This window comes from Pyrus communis, chromosome 4, assembly GCF_963583255.1.
Source record: "Pyrus communis chromosome 4, drPyrComm1.1, whole genome shotgun sequence".
Taxonomy (NCBI): Eukaryota; Viridiplantae; Streptophyta; class Magnoliopsida; order Rosales; family Rosaceae; genus Pyrus; species Pyrus communis.
Window position 1 is genome coordinate 14,408,741 of NC_084806.1, and position 14,713 is coordinate 14,423,453.

The following is a 14,713-nucleotide window of genomic DNA, read 5'->3' on the forward strand; positions in this document are numbered from 1 at the left end:
TTTCAAAAAGCAATTCAACATAATATGCTGCTTATAAATAAATAAAACCCAAAACCCCAGGTATATTTCGTATTGAAAAAAAAAATCCCACGTATATTTTGGGTCAAAGGTATTAGGTATTGAACTATTTAAATGATGCCTAATTAACATTTGATTAATGATGAGATTATTCTAATATATTGTAAGTCTTTGGAAAATGATTTATCTTGATTGCCCACTAAGTCCAAATAATTTTAGCATTATCTTTTGGTCTATTCTTCCAACTTGAACAACTACGAAGCGATCATATTCTCTGGTTACTGATACACATCAATACAGTAGCTATTTATCCGAATAATATCTAGTCACAAACAAAGATGGTAGCGACCAACACAACTTACGACCGAAAAAGTGAAGTAAAAGCTTTTGATGACACAAAAGGAGTTAAAGGCCTCGTTGATGCCAGCATAACGGAAGTTCCTCAAAATGTTCGTCACCCGCTAGAGTCGGAAACCAGCTCCGATTCAGAAGCCAGCTAGTTTAGCATTCCGGTCATAGACCTTCAAGGCCTTGAACTCGGTAGTCCAACTAAGCGCAAGGAGATTGTTGCAAAAGTCGCGGAGGCATCAGAGACTTGGGGCTTTTTTCAGATTGCAAATCATGGAATACCTGAAGATGTTTTGGAGGAGATGAAAAATGGGGCACGTGGGTTTTTTGAGCAAGACACTCAAGTGAAGAAGGAGCTTTATAGTCGTGAACACTCCAGACCTGTGGTGTACAATAGCAACTTTGATCTGTATAGTGCACCGGTGACTAGTTGGAGGGATAGTTTTGGGTGTTACATGGCTCCTAATCCTACTAAGACGGAAGACTTTGTTGTGCTAGGATAGCACCAAACCACGCGGAACCAAATCAAGCTAACCCACAGAAATTTATCAAATGAAATGCAAGAACAATATAGAAAATAACACCAAGATTTTAACGAGGTTCCTCCACAGTCAGTGTAACTGGAGTACGTCCTCGGAGCAGTAGGAGCTCACCCAATAATCCACTATCAACCAAATGGGAGTTTACAAAGTGTTGGCAATCTCACAACCCAAAAGCCCAATACACTCAATAGCTCTCACACACCAAAGAAACAAATAGAGAAAGAAATATAATAAATAATTTCTTCTCTATACATATAGCTCAAAGCTATTACAACAACAACTACTTTGGTGGATGATTACTAACCAATTGAAGCAACAACTTTCTTCTTCTGTTTTAGGCTCTCTGCAACTCTCCCTTTTTCTCTGCAACTCTCCCTTGCTCTCTGAATAAAAGCTCTTCTTTTCTCTTGTTTTCTTCACCACCGAATTGAATGAGCTCACATTCTTCTATCACTATTTTTTTCTCTACCGAAAAAGAGCTCTCTTTATCTTTTCCAAAAAGCAACAAACACCTTTCCCTTTTTTCTTCCCCAAAACAAGGAAATGTGTTCCAATTTTCTTTCTTTAGCCGAAAGGTATTTTGGATATTTGTCCACTTGGCCACAAACTCCAACAATCTCCACCTTGGCCAAGTTCCGAAAACGCCATGATAAGCCAACCAACACAATCAACACAAAAAACTCTCCCAATCACTAGCAAGAGAACAACTAATGCTGAGCCAAATGCTCCAAAACTCCTACTGCTCAACGCCTTCTTTAAATAGGTAAAATGTGAGCCAAGTTCAAGCAATGAACAAACTTGGCTACATCAACAACCTTAGTCAACATATCAGCAGGGTTGTCTTTAGTTGGAATCTTCTGGAGAATGATCTCCCCTTCACCAACTACTTCACGAACAAAGTGATAACGCACATCTATGTGCTTGGTCCTCGCATGATGAACCTGATACTTAGCCAAATAAATGGCACTCTGACTATCACAATGCACCTTCACCTGCTTCTGATCAACCCCCAAATCTCTAATCAGTCCATGTATCCAAATGGCCTCCTTTATAGCTTCAGCAACTGCCATATATTCAGCCTCTGTAGTAGACAATGCAACAGACGACTGCAAAATGGACCTCCAACAAACTGGCCCTTTAGCCATAGTAAACACATAGCCTGTAGTAGACTTCCTTCCATCCAGATCACCTGCATAATCTGAATCAACATAACCAACAGCAAAATGACTAATACCAGAGTCATCCCTCTCAAAGCATAAACCAACATCTTGAGTACCATGGAGATACCTCAATATCCACTTAGTTGCTTGCCAGTGCTCTTTACCAGGATTATGCATATATCGACTCACCATGCCAACTGCATGAGCAATATCTGGTCTAGAGCATACCATTGCATACATCAAACTACCAACCAAATTTGCATATGGTATATTTTTCATTTGCAGCTTCTCCTTATCAGCTTTAGGACATTGTAGAGAACTCAATTTAAAATGAGGAGCCAAAGGGGTACTAACCGGTTTAGTTGAATCATGAACTCCAAACTTCCGAATCAACTTCTCAAGGTATTGTCTTTGATTCAAACAAACCAAACCCTTCTCTCTGTCTCTAGTGATCTCCATGCCAAGGATCTTCTTTGCTTCACCAAGATCCTTCATCTCGAACTCATTCTTCATTTGATTCTTCAATTTATCAATCTCTTCGACATTATTTGAGGCAATCAACATATCATCAACATATATCAACAAATAAATGAAAGACCCATCTTGCAACTTCTTGAAGTACACACAATGATCATATTGACTTCTAGAATAATTTTGGCCTCTCATAAATTTATCAAACCTCAAATACCATTGTCTTGGAGATTGCTTCAAGCCATAAAGTGATTTCTTCAACTTGCAAAACAAATTCTCTTTCCCTTTCACTTTATACCCATCCGGTTGACACATATAGATCTCTTCATTCAAATCACCATGTAGGAAAGCCGTCTTCACATCGAGTTGCACAAGCTCAAGATCATATTGTGCAACAAGAGCTAACATAATGCGAATTAAGGAGTGCTTCACAACTGGAGAAAAAATTTCATTATAGTCAATGCCTTCCTTTTGTGCATACCCTTTAGCAACTAATTTTGCTTTGAATCTTACATTGCTTTTCTCATCAGCATTTTCTTTCTTGGCATACACCCATTTACAACCAATAGCTTTCTTACCCTTAGGCAATTTAGCTAACTCCCAAGTCTTGTTTTTCAAGAGAGAATTCATCTCATCACCCATGGCATTGCACCACTTCTCCTTTTCCTCACTCTCAATGGCTTCCTCAAAATTGGATGGAATTTCATCAGTGATAATAGGAAAAGCAAAAGCAACATAGTCACTATACCGAGCTGGCTTGGTAATTTGTCTTTTTCCTCTGTTCTTGGCAATAGACTCTTGAGGTGAAACTTGCTCTTCAACTTGAATAGAATCTTCAAGTTCAACTTCTTCAACATCCTCATGGTCTCCCACTTCTTCACCTGTAGTGGCTTCGTCATCAGTGGAAATAGGATTTGAAGTACTAGAGGCAACTTTCTCAAGCTCCACCTGTTGGACATCTTTCACATTCTTTTCAGAGTCTCTGAACATATTTTCTTCATCAAATGTCACATCTCTGCTGATTATAAGTTTCTTCATTTCCGGGCACCATAACCTATAACCTTTGACACCACTACTAAAACCAAGAAAGATAGCCTTTTTGGCTCTAGGATCAAGTTTATTTTCAGTTACATGAAAATAAGCAGGTGAACCAAAAATACGAATATAATCATAATCAGTAGAAGGTTTTCCAGTCCATACCTCCATTGGCGTCTTACCCTGAACAACAGCTGAGGGTAATCGGTTGATGATGTGACATGCATAAGTAACTGTCTCTGCCCAAAACGACTTGCTCAAACCCGACTGAGACAACATGCATCTAACCTTCTCAAGCAAGGTTCGATTCAATATTTCTGCAACTCCATTTTGTTGTGGAGTTCCCCGGACACTAAAATGTCTCACAATCCCTTCCTCTTTGCAAACTTTAAAGAAAGGGTCGGATGTGTATTCACCACCATTATCCGATCTCAAAATCTTAATCTTTCTCCCAGTCTGGTTCTCAACCATTTTCTTCCAACCCAAGAAAATGCTCAACACCTTACTCTTGTGCTTCATAGTGTAGACCCAAGACCTTCTTGAATAATCATCAACAAAGGTCACGAACCAATGTCTACCACTCAAAGAGGGAGTCTTTGTAGGACCCCAAACATCCGAATGCACATAATCAAGAATGCCCTTCGTCTGATGTACAGCAGTACCAAACTTCACTCTAGTTTGCTTCCCCAAGACACAATGCTCACAGAAATCAAGCTTACAAGTCGTGGCACCTTTTAGAAGACCTTGTTTCACAAGCCCTTGTAGAGCTTTCTCACCAGCATGGCCTAATCTCATATGCCACAATCTAGTAGTATCAGAATCGGATGTGCCCATATTTTCTGAGACTACAGATGCTTCACCTGTCACAGTGCTTCCTTGCAATAAATACAAATGGCCACATCGAGGAGCTTTCATCACAACAAGTGCACCATAAGTCACCTTCAATGTCTGCCCATCTGAATGAAACCTGAAGCCCTTGGCTTCCAAAGTTCCCAAAGAAATAAGATTTTTCTTCAAATTCGGTACATACCGAACACCTGTCAACTCTTTAACCATGCCATCATGCAACTTCAAACGAACTGTACCAATCCCTTTTGTTGTGCAAGGATTGTCATCTCCCATGAACACAACACCGCCATCAAACTCTTTCAAGCTTGAAAACCAATCCTTGTGAGGAGTCATATGATGAGTACAACCCGTATCCAACACCCACTTAGTAGCACAATCAAATGATGAGGAAGTGGTTAAAGCAAAATCAGGAAAATCTGTTTCAACTTCAGCAACATTAGCTTCAGAACTTTCTTTACCTTTGGTCTTCAATTTAGGACAATCTTTCTTCCAATGGCCCTTATTACGACAAAAGACACATTCATCCCTTTCCAAAGGTTTTCTACCTTTAAAGTTTCCTCTAGGTCGAGACTGTGATTTTTTCCTACTAGAAGATGATATTCTCTCCGATGATCTACCTCTAACAAATAAAGCTTCCGAGGTACTATCATGATTTTTATCTCTATGCCTCATTTCATAATTCATCAAGGCATTTGACACATCTTCAAATTTCACAGTTTCTTTACCATGCATAATAGTGGTAACAAAATGCTCATAAGAGTCCGGCAAGGAATTCAACAATATTAAGGCCTTATCTTCATCCTTAATATCCTCATCTAAATTTAACAAGTCGGCAATCAACTTATTAAAAGCATCAAGGTGTCTAATCATTTTTGTACCTTCTTTGTATTGGAAGCGGTAGAGCTTTTTCTTCAAGTGTAGCCGGTTCTCTGCACTCTTCGTCATATACTTGTCTTCCAATTTTTGCCACAACACACTTGCCAATGACTCCCGCATCACAAAATACTTCTGAGTTTTTGCAAGGCACAACCGAATTGAAAAGCAAGCCCACAAATTTAATTTCTCCCATTCCGGCTTCGACATAGCTTCCGGCTTCTCTCCCAAAGCGGCAAGTAGATCTTGTTGAGCCAACACATCTTTGACCTCACATTGCCACATCCCAAAGTTGTTTGTGCCATCAAACTTTTCAACTTCGAACTTTGCATTTTGCACCGTAGTTCTTGCAAATCCAGAACTGCTTCCAAAAGGATTCTCATCTTGCCCGTCTGACATTTTTGGCAATTAGACAGTACCTAAGAGCAACCAGTGCTCTGATACCAATTGTTGTGCTAGGATAGCACCAAGTCACGTGGAACCAAATCAAGCTAACCCACATAAATTTATCAAATGAAATGCAAGAACAATATAGAAAATAACACCAAGATTTTAACGAGGTTCCTCCACAGTCAGTGTAACTGGAGTACGTCCTCGGAGCAGTAGGAGCTCACCCAATAATCCACTATCAACCAAATGGGAGTTTACAAAGTGTTGGCAATCTCACAACCCAAAAGCCCAATACACCCAATAGCTCTCACACACCAAAGAAACAAATAGAGAAAGAAATATAATGAATAATTTCTTCTCTATACATATAGCTCAAAGCTATTACAACAACAACTACCTTGGTGGATGATTACTAACCAATTGAAGCAACAACTTTCTTCTTCTGTTTTAGGCTCTCTGCAACTCTCCCTTTTTCTCTGCAACTCTCCCTTGCTCTCTGAAGAAAAGCTCTTCTTTTCTCTTGTTTTCTTCACCACCGAATTGAATGAGCTCACATTCTTCTATCACTATTTTTTTCTCTACCGAAAAAGAGCTCTCTTTATCTTTTCCAAAAAGCAACAAACACCTTTCCCTTTTTTCTTCCCCAAAACAAGGAAATGTGTTCCAACTTTCTTTCTTTAGCCGAAAGGTATTTTGGACATTTGTCCACTTGGCCACAAACTCCAACAGACTTGCCAGAAGTATGCAGGTATATGCGACAAGCATGATAATTTATAATTCTTTGCTATAATGGTAACTAGTTTGATTTAGAATTTATTCATATCCTAGATGAAATTCGATCGTGTATTGACTTTTGGTCGTTAATTTCTACAATTTGATGTAGGAATTGAATCGTTTTGTAAAATCTTAAAATCTTGCGTTTTAATTAACAACTTTCATCCATGAGATTTGAACTTAGGGCCTCCTCCAACAAAGTGGAGAGTTGGAGACTGGGTGTCGATTAAACAAATGGTCATGTGTAAGAAGAGAAATACAGTTAAAATCACGACACACAAGCCACACATGCTAAACATTTTACTTAAATCTCTGTCAAATAATTTTTATATGCAGAGACATAATGGTTGAATATTCAAAGCAAGTAATGAAGTTGGGGAAGTTGCTGTGAGAGTTGTTGTCGGAGGCTCTTGGCCTAAAGCCAAGTCACTTGAATGACATAGATTGTAGTGAGGGGCTTGTGCTTCTAAGCGATTACTATCCTGCTTGTCCACAGCCGGAATTGACTCTGGGAACCACCAAGCACGGTGACTTGAGCTTCCTCACGATACTTCTGCAAGATCATATTGGTGGTCTCCAAATTCTTCCTCAGAACAAGTGGATTATTGTTCCTCCTGTGCCCGGAGCTCTTGTGGTTAACATTGGAGATCTTCTGCAGGCAAGTATATGACAATTATATATTCATCATCTTTAATTTTTAGGAAATACTTAGGCCGACATATTTATGCTCTTAGTTTAGGTTTTAAAAGTGAATTATTGTGGGTTTCAGCTCATATCAAATGATAGATTCAAGAGCGTACAACATAGGGTACTGGCAAACTGTGTAGGTCCAAGAGTATCCATTGCAAGCTTCTTTTACACTGGCATGTTATCGTCGACAAAACTTTATGGACCGATCAAGGAGCTATTATCAGAAGACAATCCTCCAAAGTATAGGGAGACTAGTGTAAGGGACTGCGTTCTTTACGTCCGTAACAAAGGCCTTGATGGCACATCTGCCTTGTCTCAGTTCAAGCTTTGAGCTGCTGCTATGAACAGCCGTACTAAATTATAATATTACCTGTATGGTGTGAACATTACTCTTTTGGCATATATATTGGTTGTTTTGATTGTAATAATTTAGGCTGATCGATCTGTAAAGAGAAATGTAGTTAATTAAGTGGTTGATTACTGAGTTGTATATCAATGACAGCTGTTATGGTTATTGAACCATAGTGCCGTCAGATAAAGTTTTCCACCAGCGAACCAACTTGAAAAATTGAATTGAAGTTATTGGGATCAAACTTTGGATCTTGAAATGTCAAATATTATATGTCTTGAACTCTGAATGGTAACCCAAAATCATTATGTACTCATGTGAAAAACAACTGTCATACCTTTTTATCAAAACGTGCAAATTCAGCGACTTTCTACAAATATGTTGCTTAATTTTTTCCAACTTCAGAACCTGTAATCTCCTTTGAAAAAATTGTAAACGTAAAATTCCTAGTGACAAATCAGACAAGAATACGTGTACAAAATAATGATTGAAGTAATGTAAAGTTTAGGATCACAAACTTACAATGTTTGAATCCTTTGATTCGATCTCCGACGATGCAAACTGTGTGTGTTGTTGATCCTAGGGTCACGATGACTTGACCTTGAAGGAATGAACGCCTCAAGGTTTTGGCTTGTGGTGATGGAGGAACGGGCACGTGTAAGGGTGCTTGGTGGTTCTTCACAAGTGTGATGAAGAATGTAGCGAGCTTTCTGAATTTTCTGAGAGTTTGAGACTGTTTGGGGCTTGAGAGTTTGAGTGTCTGGGTGTGATGAATTTCTCAGAGTGGGTCTTTCTTTGTCTTGGAGCATTGTATTTATAGGCTCTCCAAGTCTTGTTGAGGCTTGATTGTAGACTTTGTTAATTGACGAAAGAACCACGACTTGATTTGGGGCTTGGTTCGTGATTTGACTTTATCACATAATCAAATAATTAATCAAATTTCATCTTTGATTGGCCATCCTTGATTTGGCTTTTTTTATTTTTTTGTGAAATCAAGTATGATATTCATTTCATGGTGGAACAACATACAAGCAAATGGAAAGGGTGCTAACAATGGACCTCGATAAAAACCTTCCCGGGACATAAAACCCGAATGAAGGGAAAAAAAGCGTCCCACACTAACAAAATTAAGAATTCAAATTATCCTTCAAAAGTAAATAAAAAATTACATCAGGAGGTTCTTCAAACCATGAAACTGATTGCTCCAAAGTTAAACCTCTTCGAGCTAGTCGATGAGCCACATTATTAGCATCTCGTCGCACAAAGTGTGCCTTCCACTGTTGGAACGGTTGTAAAAGCATATGTATATCAGACAAGACATGCCCAAGAGGTCCATGATTCACATCCAAATCATTCTGAATGGTAGCAATTACCAACAGGGCATCACCTTTCAATATGACCTTTTGCAGCCTCCATTGTTGTACAAACAAGGCAACTTCACGAGCTACAATAGTTTCAGCCAAAAAAGCTGATGAAATTCCTTCCACTTTAAGTGCCGCTGCAGCAGCAAACTCCCCAACTCCATCGCGGAGAACAATTCCCACTCCTCCTACGGCTCCATGTTCATCCCACGCGCCATCAAAATTGCATTTTAGCCAACCTTTCTCCGGCTTCCTCCATTTCTGTACATCTAGAGACAGTCTTAGTCTGCAACACGTTCCACTTTTTAAATTCCATCAGCCAAGTATGTGATTTTATCGGAATATCCTGTGGTGGCAACATCGAACCCTTCCAAAACAGCTCATTACGAGCTTTCCAAATATTCCATAGCATAATAAGCACTATGTCAAAGCTCTCCCTTGATATATTGGAAGCCACGCGAGCCAACCAACCTTTTAACCCCATATCTCCATGTTGCATAGATTGTGAACCCATGGGGCTAGAAGACCATATCGCCTTAGTACGGGGACACCTCAACATTATATGTTCAATCGTTTCCGGTTCATTACCACAGAAAACACAACAATCATCCATAAGTACCTTTTTAATCCGCAAATTAACTCGAGCCGGCAAAGCATCCAAGTAAATCCTCCAAATACAGATTTTGGCTTTCCCCGGTACTTTAGCACGCCATAATGCCTTCCATAAGAATTTAATCTCTGTCGAAATCTCGGAAAGGCCTGGAATATGTCCACAAATTTCACTACAAGTCCGAGCAACGAAGTATGCACTCTTTGTTGTAAAGTTCCCTCGAGGTTCTTTAATCCAAATTAACTTATCAGGTGGATTAAATAAACTCAAAGGAATACTGAAAATTAGATTGGCTTCTTCAGGAAAGAACATTTGTGATACCACCTACATATTCCATCGTAGCCTATTTGTCTCCACCATTAAAGATCTAACCGTGAGGTTATGATGGACTCCTGCAGGTACCAGACTCAACACTTTAGCATAATTATCCCTCGGCAACCAGCTATCCCCCCCAAATCTTAATCTGCAATCCGTCACCTACCCTCCATCTAGCCCCACGTTGAATTAGCACTCTAGCTGCTGCAATGTTTTTCTAACAGAATGAGGAATTTGATTTTACTGGAGCCAGTAAAAATTCCATATTAGGGAAATACCTAGCTTTAAACACTCGGGCCACAAGAGAAATCGGTTGTCGAATGATCTGCCAACCTTGCTTAGCTAGCAAAGCAAGATTAAAAACATACAAATCTTTAAATCCCAACCCTCCCTCACTTTTAGGCTTGCACATCTTCTTCCAACTCACCCAGTGAATACATCTCTTTCCCCCACCAAAATCTGGCAACCATCTGATTCAACTCATCACAGAATGTCTTCGGAAGCAAGAAAGTCTGCATGGTATACAATGGTACTGCCTGGGCGAGGATTTTAATTAAGATCTCCTTACCAGCAGTGCTTAACAAACTCCCACGCCATCCTTTCAATTTTTACCAAAAGGCGATCCTTGATATAAGCAAATGTCTGTTTCTTAGACTTACCGGTGTACACCGGTAATCCAAGATAACGATCATGGTAATTAACTCTATTCATACCCAGGCAATGAAGCACCTGGGCATCCACTTCATTCATATTTGCACTAAACGACACACAACTTTTGGACAAATTAACAGCTTGTCTCGAGGCCACTTCATAAGTATGTAGGACATTCTTCAATTCACAACAATCCTGTAATGTACTCCTTGCAAAAATAAAACTATCATCTGCAAAGAGAAGATGATTAATACTTGGCGCATCATTACATACCTTTATACCTTTAATCTGACCTTGGGACTCCCCTGCATCCAACAATGTCGATAAACCTTCTGCACAAATCACAAACAAGAACGGGGATAACGGATCCCCTTGCCTTATACCCCGTTTAGGTTGGACAAAACCTACAGGCTCCCCATTGAGCTTGAAAGAATAGGAAACCGTCGTGACACACCACATGATCCAGGTAATCCATTCATCGGCAAAACACAACCTTCGCATAATTTGTTCAAGGAAAGACCATTTGATGCGGTCATAAGCTTTACTAATGTCCAGTTTCAGCGCCATCACACCATTCCAACCACTATTCTTCCGTTTCATAAAATGTGCAATTTCCGATGCCACCAGATAATTATTGGAAATTAATCTTCGAGCAATAAAAACACTTTGGGAGGGTGAAATGATATCTGGCAATACCACTTTCAGTCTATTTGTAAGCACTTTGGAGCAGATTTTGTAAATCACATTACACAAACTAATTGGTCTTAGTTGAGTCGTGGAAGTTGGATCTACTTTCTTAGGTATAAGGGTGACAAGCGTGTAGTTAACTTGCCGAAGCATACTCCCCGTTGAAAGAAGATGTCGCACACAGTCGCATACATCAGAACTAACAACTGCCCAATGTTTCTGATAAAACCCAGGTGTCATTCCGTCAGGCCCAGGTGCTGTAGTCGGGTGCATTTGGAACAAAGCCTCCTTTATTTCTTCATTAGAGAATGGCATAAGAAGACCATGATTCATCTCATCCGTGACTTTCAGAACAACCAATCTTAGAATTTTCGAAGCATTAACTACACCCATTGAATCAAACAACTTCGTGAAATAATTAACAATGACTGACATCATACCATCTTTACTTTCCTGCCACTGCCCATCCTTGTCAAACAATCCATATAACCCATTCCGCCGCTGCCTTCTAGTTGCTCTTTGATGAAAGTATTTGGTGGTTTGATCCCCAAGACGCAACCAATTTTCTTTTGATCTCTGGCACCAGAATGCCTCTTCTTGAGCAAGTAAAGAATGTAGATGAGTGTACAAATCATGCCTATGAGCAATAGTAGTTTCAGTAAACGGTTTACCAAACAAAGTTTGCAATTTATCCTCCGTTACTATTATTTCCCCAAGAATGGAACGTTCCGAGCTCTTCACCCATTTTAACAATTGAACTCTTATCGCCTTGATTTTCTCTGTAACTTGAAACATAGGAGAGCCATGACAGCTAGTAGACCAACCTGCCTGCACCGCTGTCTCACACCCCTCACGAACTGACCACCCATCTTCATATCGAAAACTCTTTTTAAACTTTGGTCTTTGTCTAGCCTCCTACTCCAACAAGATCGGAATATGATCCGAAGATGTTGGCTTCAAATGGACAAGTCTAAATCCAGGAAATAAGTCGATCCACTTTTGTGTAGCTAGCCCTTCATCCAACCTAACTTTAAATAACCATTCCTTGTCATTACCCAAGTAAACTTGTTGCCAACAAATCCCAAGTCTTGCAATTCACAATTAGCTAAAGGATTCCGGAAACCATCCATTTTTCTCTCGCTTCGAAAATCACCTCTCTCTTGTTCATCTACTTGAAGAATTTCATTAATATCCCCCAAAGAACACCACGGTAATGACGAAGTTTCCTTAAAGACGTTGCAGCAAATCCCAAGACTTATAACGATCAGCTTCAACAGGATAACCATAAAAGAAAGTTAGTCTCCAGTGATGGACCTTTCCTACCCCCCCACCTCGAGATCAATATGATTTGGCATTTTAAATCAATTAATTTGTTTGATTCAAATTAAAATTAATCAAAGAATTAATAAAGACAATTTCTTAATTAATTTTCGCCAAATGTCGACATGTGTCACTCTTGATGATTCGTCTAGTTTTAATGAGTCACGTGCCATGTGTACGACTTGTGAGACACATGGTGCATACCACATAAGCTGTGACATGTCGAGATTTAATGTGTTGGTGGACATTTACTTCATCAAAATTTCGATATCTACAAATGCCCCACTTCAAGGCGCGGCGTATAGATGTGCTTGTCACGTGTAGAAGGTAGGGGTGGGTGTGGGTTGGTTTGGGTCGTTTTTGGGCCAAAAATGAAACCAAACCAACCTAGTCAGTTGGGCCAAAATTGTAAACCGAAACCAACCAAGCTGGGTTTAAAACCGATCAGGCTGGTTAACGGACATTGACGGGTTGGTTTGGGCCGGTTCTCGGTTTGTGTGAAGACAAAAATACATAATAAATTTCTCTCCAAAAGTTACAGAACGCAACACCAATATGAGTGATTGCTCAAAGGAAAGCATAAATGAAGTAGCCCAAGGAGAGTACCAAAGCAGCAGATGCAACCTTCTCCCAATGGTCTCCCCTATTCTTCTTCGAAGGGACTCTTAAACTAATTAGGTTATATTTTTATGTAGTGGAAGCAGAGTAACTCGTAAATAACTAACCATTTATATTACTACACATATTAATTATGATTGAAAAAATTAAATTAAATTTATGCGGGTCGGTTTGGTTAACCTCACCCTAAGAATTCTGGGAACCAATTAAGGTCGGTGCGGTTCAGGTTAATCACCAAAAATTAAAAAAACAAAACAAAAAACCAAACCAAAACATGCCGTCGGTGCGGCTCGGGTGGTGCATTTAGGGTTTTGAAGTCATTCAACACGAAACACAATTCAAGGGTGGTGAACACTTGATCTTGAATCAAGTTGAAGTTTCTTCAAGGGTCGTCGATGCTTGGTATTGAACGAAATGGGACCATGACTAGTTTCACATGGTGGGTGAGCTTCAACTTTGGTGGTAGATGAATAAGCACGTATTTGTTGCGCTTGTTTTCCATGAGCTTAATGAAGAACACGAGTGTTTGGTGTTTGTATTGGCCAAAGAGCTTTCTAATTTCCTCCAAAGGTTTGGATTTACTTCCTTTCTTCTAAGTCGAATTTGATTCAAGGGTAGGGGGCACTTGATCATGAATCGAACTTGTGATTTCTTCAAGGACCATTGAAGCTTGATCTTGAACGAAATGGAACCACGAGGAGTTTCACGGGGTAGGTGGTCTTCGACTTTAATGTGGATGAACTAGCAAGTGTATTTGTTGTGCATTGTGATTCTCCACAAGTTTGATGAAGAACACAAGTGTGAGCCTTGAAACATGGTTCATGAACTTGTGGTTTGAAGTCTCATATTTTCTTTTGGCCAAATAAGCAAACTTACTTTACACATTTGGCCCCATAAGGCTTTAGTACACTTAGCTCTACCCTTGAGAATGTAGTGAATTATAGAAATTGTAATGACTTAACACTACTTCGAGAATGTATAGGAGCCTAAAGAAGTGTGCTGTTTTGGAGGTCTAAACGATCTCGGATGGTGAAAATCTATTTTATTACCCAGCAAAGCAATGATTTGAACCACGATGTCGTTTTCTTTCAGGCAAGGTATCGTGGGCCCAAATAGAAGCTCAAACGACTTTTCCACTAATTCCAACTGCATCCTGTTTCCTTCTTTTTCTTTTTTTTTTTTTCTTTTTTTTTTAATTTTAAATTTTAAATTTTTTAATGTTTTTTAATTTTTAATTTTTGTTCTTCTTTTCTTGGTTTGCATCTTTTGTCATCCTTATCATGGTGCCAAAATTTTGCATCCAATCAATTTGGTGTTCAATCTTTTCCTTTAACAAAATCCTAAATAAAAGACAATTTTAGGATTTTATGGGTTGATTGCTTAGAGCCAACCTTGGTCAATAAATAGGCCGAACCATTCTCTACTCGCACAACCATTCTCTTTGCCGCAACTTTCTGCCCAACTTGACTCTGGCAGGCAAGTGATGATTGTTCGTCATTTTATCCATTTTTTATGTTTAAAATTTGCGCAGCTTAAACCATGGCCGTATTCTTGTGCAGGTAACAATTCACTTTGTCTTCCTTTGCGTCGTCCTCGAGGCCAGGCTGATGTTATGCTGGCGCCCCTGACGCTATCCTTGCTCCTTCAGCGGT

The 14,713-nt window shown here is 39.5% G+C and overlaps 1 pseudogene; it reads left to right on the forward strand.

The window, feature by feature from the left end:
• The first annotated feature begins 356 nt into the window (after positions 1–356).
• Positions 357–7,481, forward strand: LOC137732991 (1-aminocyclopropane-1-carboxylate oxidase homolog 1-like; annotated as a pseudogene).
• Positions 7,482–14,713: the final 7,232 nt, after the last annotated feature.